This window comes from Schistocerca piceifrons, chromosome 6 (assembly GCF_021461385.2).
Source record: "Schistocerca piceifrons isolate TAMUIC-IGC-003096 chromosome 6, iqSchPice1.1, whole genome shotgun sequence".
Lineage (NCBI taxonomy): Eukaryota > Metazoa > Arthropoda > Insecta > Orthoptera > Acrididae > Schistocerca > Schistocerca piceifrons.
In genome coordinates this window covers 361,562,186-361,575,670 of record NC_060143.1, presented here as the reverse complement: position 1 = coordinate 361,575,670, position 13,485 = coordinate 361,562,186, and the positions used below count along the sequence as shown (strand labels likewise).

The 13,485-nt window shown below is 41.2% G+C and overlaps 1 protein-coding gene across 1 annotated transcript in view; it reads right to left on the bottom strand.

Annotated features, from left to right (window-relative positions):
* The window catches only part of LOC124803322 (protein unc-80 homolog), a 995,149-nt gene extending 982,633 nt beyond the window's left edge, over positions 1-12,516 (bottom strand). Inside the window, exon 1 of the mRNA XM_047264506.1 lies at positions 12,469-12,516. The gene's annotated coding sequence lies outside the window, so the exon portion shown is untranslated. The remainder of the gene's footprint in view (positions 1-12,468) is intronic.
* Between the last annotated feature and the right edge of the window lie 969 nt (positions 12,517-13,485).

Below are 13,485 nucleotides of genomic sequence, written 5' to 3'. Positions count from 1 at the left end.
TACCAACAAACTTGGACATAAGTTCCAAAACTTTCGCACCTTTTTGTCACTAGCACCTTCCCATTAAATAATGACAAGGAAAAAAATTTATAGCTTACTACATTTCCGCTGTTTATACTTTAGCATCAGGTAAGGATATTTTAAATTTATTTGTTGCTTGGTACTAACTCTACTTTCAACACATTTTGCAGCCAGTGCACACATATATCATTGATGTCCCTGCAAATTTATATCATTGAATTATACCTGGTTTAGGAGGTAACACGTTATACACATTGAGATCCATGAAAACTTGCTTAACACATCAACGTGTTCGTAAAGTAATCTGACGTTTCAACTGTTTATACAAGTGGCTTCTCTTCTTTAAAGAAATTTGTGTTTGTGTGTGTGGGGGCTGGGGGTGGAGGTGGGGAGTAGGGTGGTGGGAGGGAGAGTCAGGGTTACTGCCCCATGAAAGAGTTTAATCATGGATTTTTATCATCGGTGTTGTACCTCTAGATGTGCAGAGCTGAATATGTTGAGTCTTTTTTTACATTTAACCACTCAATAAAACTTTTAGGAAGATTATTTCTCATTTCTTCTGTTGCTGTTTCTATGTTCGTTCTGATTACAATACTAACATCATCTGCAAAAGAACTTATTCTGCCTGTTGTATATTTCACAGAAAGTCGTTTGTATATGTGGAAATATTAGTGAACCTAAGACTGAGCCTTCTGTAACCACCAAGTGGTTTTTCCTCAGTCAGACGAATCGCCTGTCTTACATTGGTTGAATCGTTAAGTACAACGTTCTAAAATCTTTTTGGGTTAGATACAACGCTATCCATTGGTTGGGTTTATCATCAATTCCACAAAACGTCAGTTTATATGCGACGATATAGTAATACTTCTCTGTAAACCGTCTCACAGTGCACTGTGGTGCAGTTGCCCAGTCCAGTGAACGGCTGTTAATGTTGCTTCTTTGGTGTACTTAATCAATCCTGAGGTTGCAAATGCACGCAGGGCACCGCATCAGTAGAGTGCGTCCAGTGGAGTGAACTGCATGCATTTACAGCCTCAGGACTGATTAAAATCGCCAAAGGAGCGACAGTAACAGCTATCCATTGCACTTGACACTGCACCACAGGTTTAATTGACTGGTTGGTATTATTAGTTCTATATTATGGTAATAATAATAATTCCGTGTGGCTCAATGGCGTAGTGCACGTTTTGCAATTGGACACCATTTCGACGACTTCAGCGTCCTTAACTTAGGCCACTAATCCACGAAAGGAAGGGAACCTATCGTGTAAAGTGCCCATAATTTCGGGTGTGCGCCTAATTCTGGATAGCTAAATATCTCCCTTGTTTGGTACTGCAATCACTAGCTCACTCCGATAACCAGTAGCGAGGGTCGTTGTTATACGCCATTGTGAGTTTGGTGCCTGTGCTGTTAACGTTTCGTTCTCCACAGCTATTTTTTCATTGTGCTCAAGATAAAGATTTTCAACAAAGTTCAGTTGAAAGTCCTTCCTCGAGCCAGGTAAAACGTATTTCCAAAGTATTTCACATGAGACGGTAGTTTGAAGCGTACTCTTTCTTATGTAATTGATACAAGTGTCGTCTACCGCTCATCTTAAGGGTTATGTTGTGCCTAAATAGAATTAAGGGAAGATCGCTAACACCGGGTAATAAAAGATTGCACTATTTCAGGTACCCGAAATTTGGGATGAGTTTATACAAACAGAAGTTCTGAATTTTGTTTCGGATGTCACTTTTCCTGTGACAAAGGCTTTGGCCCATAGATAGGTTGAGCATACTGCAGAGCCCCAACAATAAAAGTGGCTGCAAATTATTTAAAAAATGTGAGATCTATCCTTGTTACCGCCTGGTTTTTTCGTCTATGGATTTTACTCCTCAGGAATCTGCAGCATATCCTGAGAAGACCTCAGAAGCTACAGCAGGGCCTTTGTCGACTGCAGTTACTGACATGGAAGAAACAGCGGTTTCTACTTTCGAAAGCAGCTCGTGTCTTCTGCTTCCACCATCAACCCAAAACCAAGAGCAGATAAAGCAGCAGTGTTGACGCAGTCTCCCTTAGAAGGATTTTGAAGCAGTCCCCAGCTAAAGGGAAAAAGAAATCAAGTGCCAAGAGTACAGAGAAGAGACCACATTCAACGAAGCCTACTCCAGGAGCTTCATGTGATGCATCTGATAGTCTTTCAACATCTGGGGCTGCAAAAACGAAGCTCCTCTAAAAAAGAACTAGAGAGTCACGAAATAGCATGATAATGATGAGGAAGGTTCCCATTCAAGCGTTGATGAAATCATGTTGAAAGACTCATCAGCTGAATAAGAAGAGAGCGAGGAGTGCATTTACTGCGATTTACTGACAATTCTAAAGAGACCTGGCTGAAGTGCATCGGTTGCTTTCACTGGTGTTATGAGATTTGTACAAGTGTCAAAGATGAAACATTTTAAATGTGACATCTGTATCAAAAGGTACAAAGTCTGAAATTTTTTCTTGAAATAGCTGAAATGTTTTCAGAGTAACCAACAATTATGCAACACTCCTTATTTTTGAACCAAACATCTGGTGCGAATAAGGCTATGTTAATAACTCATTAAATTTCAGTGTTTATATACAACCAAAATTAGGAAACCACAAAAACCCGGAATCAGGAACCATATTTTCTTGGGGTAAAAATTATACGTTTTAATTATTGGCACTGTTATTGCAGAAAGAGAAAATATTCGTATGATTTTTTGCAATGGTAGTATTTAAATTCTCCCTAGTGATAGTACAGCACATTTTCCATAATTTAAAGACATCTTATTTACCGGTAATCTTAAATTTAAAAACGGTACCCGATATCAGAGGACTTTTTCTTTCCCTTTACCAATATTCACACACTGAATTCGGATCACGTGTCGCTCCCTGTGAATCTTCAGGTAATTGAGTAGTCAAAGGTAGGTTAGATGCAGACTGAAATACTCCGTTGTCCTACCGCGATTCTATTTCACGACCTCCCGGTTTGTAGGCAAGGTCTTAATCACTATACTACTAGATCCGATATTATTATGATAAAATAAGGCATTTTATAATTTCACGGTGGTCATGATTTCGTTTAGAATTCTATAACAATTTTTCTACAGAAACTGGTAGGAAATAAAGGCTATTCCATCAACAGCTCTTGATGTTGCATAAAAATGTCTTTCTCTAAATACCGGATTTACTAAGCGAGTGCTAGCAATAATATCAGCCACATCGATACCTACACTATCTTCCATACAATTCTGTGTCGCTGTACACTAACCAACATCATACATCGACGTGACATTACTACAGTATAACAAAACACGTAATGGATAAGGAAGATGTAATTTTAAGATGGCGTCAGGCACTATTTGAAAGCGCCAGTTTGGCTATCGATAAGCTATAAAAATCTGACTTAGAAGTGAAACTGACGCTGAGAATAGATAAACAACAGTTATGCCAGCTGGAAACACGATACGTAGCTTAGTATGAGAGGCCATTAAAGACGAAAGTGGCCACTCGGTACAAACTATTTTTTGAATAAAGAGAGCAAAACAAGAAAACAAACTTTGTAGACTAACATTCGTAAATAATTACGTCAAACGGAGACGACCGATACTTTCCGACACCTCCAAGTCTAAATCGTCAAAGAAATCGACATGAAATTTAATAAGACGAAACGGAACTGCTGAATTAAGGCGCTAAATTCAATATAGAGCTGGCACTAAATAAGAAGTGGCTGAAAAAAAGATATGTATCGCTGAAAATACCAGCTGACGCAGCGCTATGGACTACAGTGAAACGAGCCATGTATGTCCCAAGTTCGTACAGACAGTTAAAGAGGAAAGGATGAAGCGGTGAACAACAGCTATAATATTTAAAGAGACGAGGATCTACTGTTAGCTATCAATGATAGGCACGAACCGAAAAAGTAGTACCATTTTGATAGTGAACAGTAATACATTGACAAAAATTTAGCTGTATTCGCAGGAAACGGAATGAAAGAAGTTTTTAGTGAACCGAAGAAATAATTCCAGTTAAGATTGAAACAAGAGTTTCAACCAGTATTTGTGTTCTACCATCAGAAGAGTAGAAGAGAACTTGTATGGTGATGAATCGAAACAGACCACAGTTAAAAATTCACTAGATAAAATATCCAGTTATACCAGTGGTCAAACTCAAACAACATCGCAGCGTATAGTATACTCAACTAAATTCCCAGCGAAACACACATCTCTGAAATCAATCACTCAAGTGGCAATAGCTAATCAACCAAGTAGTAGGATAGCTATGATCGACACGTCTCACTTCGTTTCTTTAAATGTCGAAAATATCTATTCAAATATTTCTGAGGTTATCATTCCCTTAAGTAAAAACTGTTATCAACCTAATAGGACACTGAATTAATTTAATTGTTGCAACATAATTTTACTTGTAGTGAGAAACATTGCATACAAGAAAATGAAATAATCACAGATTCTTCTTATAGAATCTTCGAGAGTTTTTCAGATACTTTTATTAATCATCTAGGAAGAAGATTCTAAAAGTCCAAACTGTCGTCAGTGAATATGATCACACAAGGTAAGTTTATTAGTTAAGGCGATATATACACGAAGGCGCTATACGATGAAATGGATACTATAGAATCCAGTGCATTCACTTAATATCAGAATATGAGATCCGATAACCGTTTTTAACGTATGAACAAAATCAGGTACTATGCACACATGGACCATTAATGAGACATACGATAGGACATTAAAGCGAGAAGCTATTTTTCCTGTGTTACTTCACAGGGCCGACGACGTTTCCGTGAACGAGAAGACAGAAATATGAAACGAAGTGCGCTGAGGAACGCAGCCAAAAGAGTAACTTTTAGATGGTCACTACCCTATAGTACGGCGGAAGGTGGCGAATATTTTTAAATAGTACAAATTAAAATATAGATGTAGAGGCTCCTATGAACAGTGTCAATTTGAATAAAATCTTCTTGGATGTTATGCCACGCACTACGAAACGCTAAAACAACTGTAATTCCACGTTCCGACAGTTTTTCCACTGGTACCGCTGATCTTAGGTTAGTTGGGTTTAAGTAGTTCTAGGTTCTAGGGGACTGATGACCTGAGATGTTAAGTCCCATAGTGCTCAGAGCCATTTGAACCATGGAAAGAAAAAAATGGTTCAAATGGCTCTGAGCACTATGCGACTCAACTGCTGAGGTCATCAGTCGCCTAGAACTTAGAACTAATGAAACCTAACTAACCTAAGGACATCACACACATCCATGCCCGAGGCAGGATTCGAACCTGCGACCGTAGCGGTCGCTCGGTTCCAGACTGTAGCGCCTTTAACCGCACGGCCACTCCTGCCGGCGAAACATGGAAAGAGCCTTTATAATTAGACATAAACATAATCCTAGAAATACAGTTTCAGGAGCAGTTGTGACAGTTTATTGACTCTAAGAAACGCCGCAATGTACTATTTGGCAGTAATGTGTCATGAAGTCAGAGACCGCAATTACCATTCCCTAAATAAGTGACGTCACAAGGGAAAGTAAATTAGGACTCCCAATTCTCTTCTCTCTTCTGCCACTTTAATACGCACAATTGCCCTACTGCTTCCATCCCAGGGTCCAATTTTTAAATTGTAATAATGTTCTTTTCCATTTTTTGTCGGTTTTCATTTTCCATGTAGGGAATGTACTTTGGTTCACTTTTCAGTCTTCTCCCTATAGTCAGGCGTTGAAAAGAAGTTCAATATGTTTTATTCCATTTTTAAATGAGGGCATTCATTTACTATGTGCTGCAGTCTTTTTCTGCACTAAAAAAACTACTCCAGAATATTAAGTTTTCCCAAATCTGAAAACATTCTATAAGGTGCAACACGATTATATACGTAGGAAGAAATATCTATCTAATTTAAAAGCGTTAGCCGGCCGGAGCGGCCGAGCGCTTCTAGGCGCTTCAGTCCGGAACCGCGCGACCGCTACGGTCGCAGATTCGAATCCTGCCTCGGGCATGGATGTGTGTGTCGTCCTTAGGTTAGTTAGGTTTAAGTAGTTCTAAGTTCTAGAGGACTGATGACCTCAGATGTTAAGTCCCATAGTGCTCAAAGCCATTTGAACAATTTTTTTTAAAAGCGTTGCAATGGAGAAAATCTTATCAATATTATGTTTAATCGTCTGTTTGTCACGATATTACTCTATTAGTTGGTAATCAGTAAGTGAAGTTAAACTAAACAGAAATATTATCACAGACCACTTGCAAGTTAAATACATTTTAATATAGAAGGTACTGGAAACTGGTACAACTTTTCATTTTCAAGACAGGTAAATTTGTTAAAACTTTAAATAAACTTCATAGAGTTGCAAGTATCACGAGTTCCATGGTAAAGGACCTTGTTCTGTTTAAAGGTACACGATGATGTACGACCGACGTGTACGGTTTAACTTTTCAATAAATGTTATATAAATGGTTCTAAAACTTTATAACATTTTACCCTCCAAAAAAGTTTAGAACCGCAGAATTAACAATATCAGTTACTGGATTGAAGTACCGCCCAAAAACATTATATGTTGCTAGGTGCTCTACTCTATGTGTACAAAACTCCCCCTCCGCCCCCAAATTGGTACAAGAAAATTTCCCAACACGACAGAAGCGCGAAATGACATCACACGAGGATTTTCGTCAGGCAAATCCCGTATTCAACTTGCAGTGAGAACATTTTCGTATTTCAGATGTTATCCGCTATTTCAGCATTTAGATGTGCACCTTACTTCTACCACTTTCAATATTGCATCGTAGGTCGCCCTCCCACACCCACCCCCTAGAGACGTAAATTCAGATATTTCCTTCCTTAATTCTTGACAATAAAAGATCATTACTCGAAGAGAAAGAAGCGAAAAGTTAAAAACATTAATCGAAACTACATTTCTGTGACTCAAACTCGAGATCTGGGACACAATTTCAGTACGTGGAAGGAAAGAGACAGTTGTTAGATTTAGTTCATGCGGAACATTCGCCTTCCAGTATAACTTACTGGCGTCTACTGATCAAATGCCCCTCATATTTGAGAAGACACTACGTAAGACGGTGTCTTGCTTAGTTGTCAACGATGTAATTCTGTGTTGAAAGCCTTTCGAAAACCTTGGAGGACTGAATCTACCTGTTCACCTGCATCTTCTGTTCCCTAGATGTCGTGTACGAATGGAGCAAGCTGTGTTTAACACGAGTCGTTTTTCCCATGTGAAGTAATTCTTACACCAACAGTGCCAAGGTAGTGTGTTTCCATTTAAGTGACGGATGCACATGGGTAAACTAGTAGCTCACGTTCCTTCCTGTGAACTCTTGGTCACGTTTCCTTGTTAAGGAATGTATAGACATCTAGTAGTGGTCTCCTATTTTGTAGTACAATATGACTCGCCATCGCATTTCCTTCTCGATGGGCACTTTGATGGTACCAAATGGTTCTTGGAGTATTCCTTTTGTAAAACCAAGTTACATTTTTTCTTGGTTTTGTTTCAAGATGCTTCTTACTGCACCGACATCTTCTAAAGAAAATTTGTCCTATGAGATGTCTACAAACGTTACCCGGATGGTGATATATCTCCAGGGGCAGGCAGGGAAGTTTAGTAAGACCATTATTGTTCACATTATACACTCATTAATTAGCGGATATAATTAATTACTACAGAGCGAGATGGCGCAGTGGTTAGCACACTGGACTCGGACTCGGGAGGACGGCGATTCAAACCCGCGACCGGCCATCCTCATTTAGGTTTCCAGTGATCTCTCTAAATCCCTTCAGGCAAATGCCGGAATGGTTCCTTTGAAAGGGCACTTCCCTATTCGTCCCTAATGTGATGGAACCGATGACCTCGCTGTTTGGTCTCCTCTCACGAATCAACCAATTAATTATTACAATGTCAAACTTCCCGCAGATGACAAGGCTGTCAACAATGACATTTTTCCAACATAAGTGTTATGCCTAATTAGATTTTGGCCAAAGATCAGCTTAGTATGAATACATGAAGGTTGCTCTTAATGAAGAGACACGTAACGTTATCACAAAAGTTACAGGTTAATGAGTCACCTCTAGTTAATCATATCACACATGTACCTAGGAGCAATTATGGTAGGAAATATGAGATGGAACTGAACTCCAATACGGCACTACTGGATTTGTTGTGCCCTTGCACTGATACGACCTTGGAAGCTGACTTAACCAGCCAGTTAAAGGGGACGTACAGTTTAACATAGATTACAAACCACAGTGAAGCTTGGAGTTTCTTACGTTACCAAACGACAAGGCGTAGTGGTAGCACACTATCCGGCCACCCAGACTTATGTCAGGTTTTCCGTAATTTCCCTAAATCGCTCCATGAAAATTCTGGTGTGGATCCTTTGTAAAGGGCATTGCCAATTTCCTCTCCCATCCTTTCGTAATCTGAGCTTGTGTTCCGTCTGTAATGACCGCGCTGCAGACGAGACATTAATCTTCCTTCCACGGAAACGAAATTAATGTCGTTTGTGCCTCAAGGAAGTGAAATAGGGCCATTCTAAATACATATAAACAAATTATTAGATGGGATAAAAAGTGCTTGAAGTTTGTTCGCTGACGATGTTACGTAGAGAAAAATTTCGTCCTTGGAAGATCGTAAGAACTGTAAAAGAACTTCAGCAGTATATTCCCTTGCTATAATGAATTTTTCATCTTCTTTCCTTTAGAGTTTTCAGTGGCTTGTGTGAGCTCCGCTCTTCTCACGTTTTTGACAAATGAATTTTCTTCAAAACAGTTAGTGCAGTAGACTCTGTATTTGACAGTGTATGTATACGTGTCTGAAGGAACAGACACTGCTGACGATTTCCAGTCGTCTTAAATTATGAAATGTATTCGCAGATAGCGAGTATGATACTACATTTCTGTGTTGTTGAATACAGACACATGAAAGCTTGTGGCAGACCGCTACTCTAAATCAGATTTCCCACCTATCGCGAGCTGTCACCTTAGCATCTTTGGCTATCCGTGTACGCCTCCCCATTCGATATAAACTGCCATATGTCGTAGTCTCTACATCCCATAGTGCTCGCAGACCGTTCGTGTGATTCCCACATAGGGAGAAACAATGCTTCCCTCATTAGTTTTCCGGTCCGGGAGGCTTGCTTGGATGACCGAAGTGCTTAAGGTGACCGCTCGTGATAAACGGGGAATCCGTTTCGAATCCCGGTCCTCCACAAGTTTTCGTATGTCTGTAGTAAACCATACAGCTCTTACACCACCTCATTTACAATTTACTAATACATTTCATAGTATTTTATTTAACTTTACGGTCGGATGCCCTCCCTATCGCCCAGTCGTCGGATACCTAAAGGAGCGAAGTCTTGTGCGCCATCTGTCCGTGAATTACGCAAACTTCGCTCTGTATGTGATCGTGGTTCATCTGTTTTCGTAATCTGCTTCCTGAGGTAGAAAGTGGGGATCAGCCCATCATTTGCCTAAGCGAGCGTGGCAAATCGACTAAAACACCCTCAGGATGACCAGTGTGTCAGTCGTTGAACCGCAGCCCGGATTCGATCGAGGGTGGCTCACCTACCTGTCTCGCAAACTAGCACACTAAGCGTTACGAGTATACTAACAGGATGTTGTCGTAAATGTCAGTTCTGTTTAAATGTGGATAAACGCAAGATAACGCTTACAACGAAGGTAAAGAACTCGATAGTGTCTGATCACAAGCTTAGTGTTGAAAATCTTGAGCATATCGCATTCCCTGTGTACCAGGTGTTTATAATTAGATTGTAGTTATTCGCAGAGATAATTATCGTATGGCAGCGAAACGTGGTGGATACGCTAATGCTTTAATGTAGAGCCATTTTACTCTGGAAAAACTTTGTTCCAATTTTGGCTACCAGGTGCAAATCTGGCGCTGTACAGAATCTCGTCGACACCTCCGGTGCTCATATCGAACAAATTCTGTAAGAGATCGTTGATGATAAACTCAATATTATGTCTTTCTCACTTGTTTGACGTTTTCTGCCGACATCCCATTCATAATACATAACATATGGAAACTTTTCTATACGTCTTTCTTGTATTCACAGCGCCAGATTTGCACCTGGTGGCCAACATTGGAACGATTTTCTTCAGCGTAAATCTGTTCCGCATTAACGCATTAGAATATTTATCAAGTTCCGCTTCCAAACCATAATTTCAGTACTCTGTCATTAAGTCCACTTTAATTATAACCACCCAGTATTTAGAAGTAATGCTGGAAAACGCAATGGATCTGTAAAGGAAATTGCACACAAGACGCTAGTGCGAGCAGTTCTAGGGTACTGTTCCAATGTTTGAAGACCTTATGAAGTAGGCATGACAGATATCGAACGAACTGATAGACGGCTTGACCGGACCGGGAGAGGTATAGCCCCTACGATAGTGTAACAGAAGTTCTCGGGGACGTGAATAGGAATCCTTGGAGGAATGAGGACGTAATGCTCGCGAAACTCTGTTGGGTAAATTTGGAGAACATCTATTCGAAGAAAGTGTGTGACCGTTAGACTGCCATCATAGTGCGCAAGGAGTTACTGAATGTCATTCTAAACATTTGAGAGATTGTAGAGGATAAAATTTCGAACGTTTTATTAGGAAGCTATACCCGGAAATTGTGAAATAAAGTTTCTGCAGCCACCACTAGGTTGTTGAAAATCTACGCACTACCTATACGAGAGGTGAGATTTTCAATGAACATCGGAGCAGGAATTCTCGGAGGTCAACCTTACTGGACCCCACACCTTATCGGGTCACTTACGATATACATGATATTTGAGCTTTGTGGAGAATGTCTTGTCTGAAATAGTGGAGCAGGTGGCCTTGCAACTGTTCGCTAGTTTTAGATATCGGAATGGTAGTGATGCAGCACCCTTTGATCGTCGACCTGTGGCATGTCTCACAGACAGTTTCAGGCAGAGAGTAATTGGAAAAGGGTTCCCAGTCCCTTGGCCTGTACACTTCCCTGAGCTCGCTCCTTTTGACTTTTCTCCGCTGGAGTTATCAGAAGTCCACTGTGTACTCAGTACCGGTAGGAACAGTACATGAGCTTATTGACCGCATCACTACAGCGCTTGATACAATCGAAGGAGGGCGCAGAATCTTACGGAGAATGAAACAAAACATGTTTCGTCGTTGCACACTATAACATTTTTGCCTCTTACAAGTCGATGGTAGGCAAAGTCGATTGTCAAGCGTCGTTACGCTACGTGAGTTGTGTCAAGAGTCTGGGCGGAACTGTGAGCTGCCCGTTGTATCCTACCGGCTGGGTGGGTCCCCATCGCCGTGAGTTGACTCTCAGCAAAACATTACAGATTTGTGATCTAAGATATTCCTGACAAGTATTTTACAAAGGCCTTCAGCGTGCCGTATATTCGCGTTCGTGTCAACAGCGCCAATCACCCACTGGACTGCAGTGAGGGTTGTGTGTATTAACCACGGGTGTAGCGTGTGACCTGTGAAGGGATTAACAGTAACTACAAGTGTGACACGAAAGTTGTGTCTGCCTCATATTGTGTCTAAACAGAATATACAATCAAACGATATAAAACATATTAGCATTGGTTATTGCAAAACCCTTTATCGTTGTGTGAACACTGTCGAGCAGCCGCACTCTAATTAGAAACGACACCCTAACTAACTAAATCCGATCAGTATTTAAATATTAGGATACGGTCACATCAAAATTAAAGCTAGCTGCTATTTCGGTTAATAACAAACCAGATCATATTAATCGAGAGTGGTTAATGTTGGCGACCGTGACAGGACTATTGCAATTTCCGGTCAAGAAGACTACAGAACACAATACATTATCTAGTTGCCATTTTTTATCTTAGCCACGTTTGAAATGACAGCTATAATTTTCGGATGAATAGTAATGATTCGGCACGACAATGTTTCATAGTGAAGCCACGGATTCGGTTTCCAGTATTTGATTCTATTCTACTGTGAATAAACGTTTTCCAAACAACAGTATCCTGGTGTTTCGGGTACTCTATCGAATGCGTAGGAAGTGCATAGTGCTGTAGAATATTTCAGATTTCCGTCCATATGTTCCTTATTGCATTATCTTCTGCAATGTCCCACATTTTTTTAACAGTAACAGTGTGTATATCAAGAAGGTACCATGGAATTAAGACAGGAGGGATTGGGGGCGAAAAAATTGCCATATAGACAGTCATTATTCCCTGGCTCAGTACGAGAATGAATTAAGAAGGAAAATCGATAATGTTGGTTCCGTGTACCCATCGCGGAGTACTGTACAGTGGCATGCGAAGTATGTGTGTGCAAGTAGTAGTAGTCATAGAATAGGAGTAGGAGCATTTTGTTTCGACAACACGGCACGGTTAGCGCAGGTGTCACGTTCCAGGTGGCAGGCACCGGTCAGCTTAAGTAAGTGCGACGGCGTACCTCTGTGGGCTGACGGTGGGCCGCCGAAGAAGGCGCCGCGGCGCTGTGGTCCCCCCGCCGGATGCTGGGCCGCTGCCCGAGCGACTGACGGGGCTCGGCCGGTGCCGCCGACGGCGTCCGCATCGATCTCCCGGCGGGGTGGGGGTGGGGGCGGGGGCGGAGGCAGGCGGGGTGACCGTGGCGCCTGGACCACCGGCGCCGACCTTCTGCGCATGCGCCGCCCCAGGCTCCGGCGCTTCACTGTCGTCAGCCTCTCGTGCCAGATTCAAAAGCCTGTCATCCAAGCGAACGTTTCTTCTGTCTTTACTACGATCGATATACTGTTTGTTCCACAGGTAAACAGCTAAGTAATCCACAAGGATAAAGAACATGTTATGTGCGAGAGCTTGCTCGTAGCCTTTTACTCCTTTTTTTAATTTTATTTTTATTTTTTTTATTATAAACTAACTTCATTAACATTCTACACCTTTATGCTTCATGTCTACACATTTGGTTCATAACATAATCATCCTGGCGACAAACACAATTCTTCCAACGAGAGACCAGTTTGTTGATACTGTTACTGTTTGGCTTTGTTGACGGAGCCGAAACCTCACCTATCCTTGCGCTGCTTTATCACTATCAAACTGAAATCCTCATCAGTATTCTTTACGTTCTTGGAACAGGTGAAAACCGGATCGGCACAAGTCGATACTTTATGGAGCATGATTGATGACAATGAAACCAAGGCGTCAGTTTGTTGGTGCGCTTGTGTGTGGTCTGACTTTGTCAGGCTCAAGGAGAGGTTGCGGTTAAAAATACGATTACAGTATCTACATCTACATCCATACTCCGCAAGCCACCTGACGGTGTGTGGCGGAGGATACCTTGAGTACCTCTATAGGTTCTCCCTTCTATTCCATTCTCGTATTGTTTGTCGAAACAAAGATTGTCGGTATGCCTCTGTGTGGGCACTATTCTCACTGATTTTATCCTCATGGTCTCTTCGCGAGTTATACGTAGGAGGGAGCAATATAC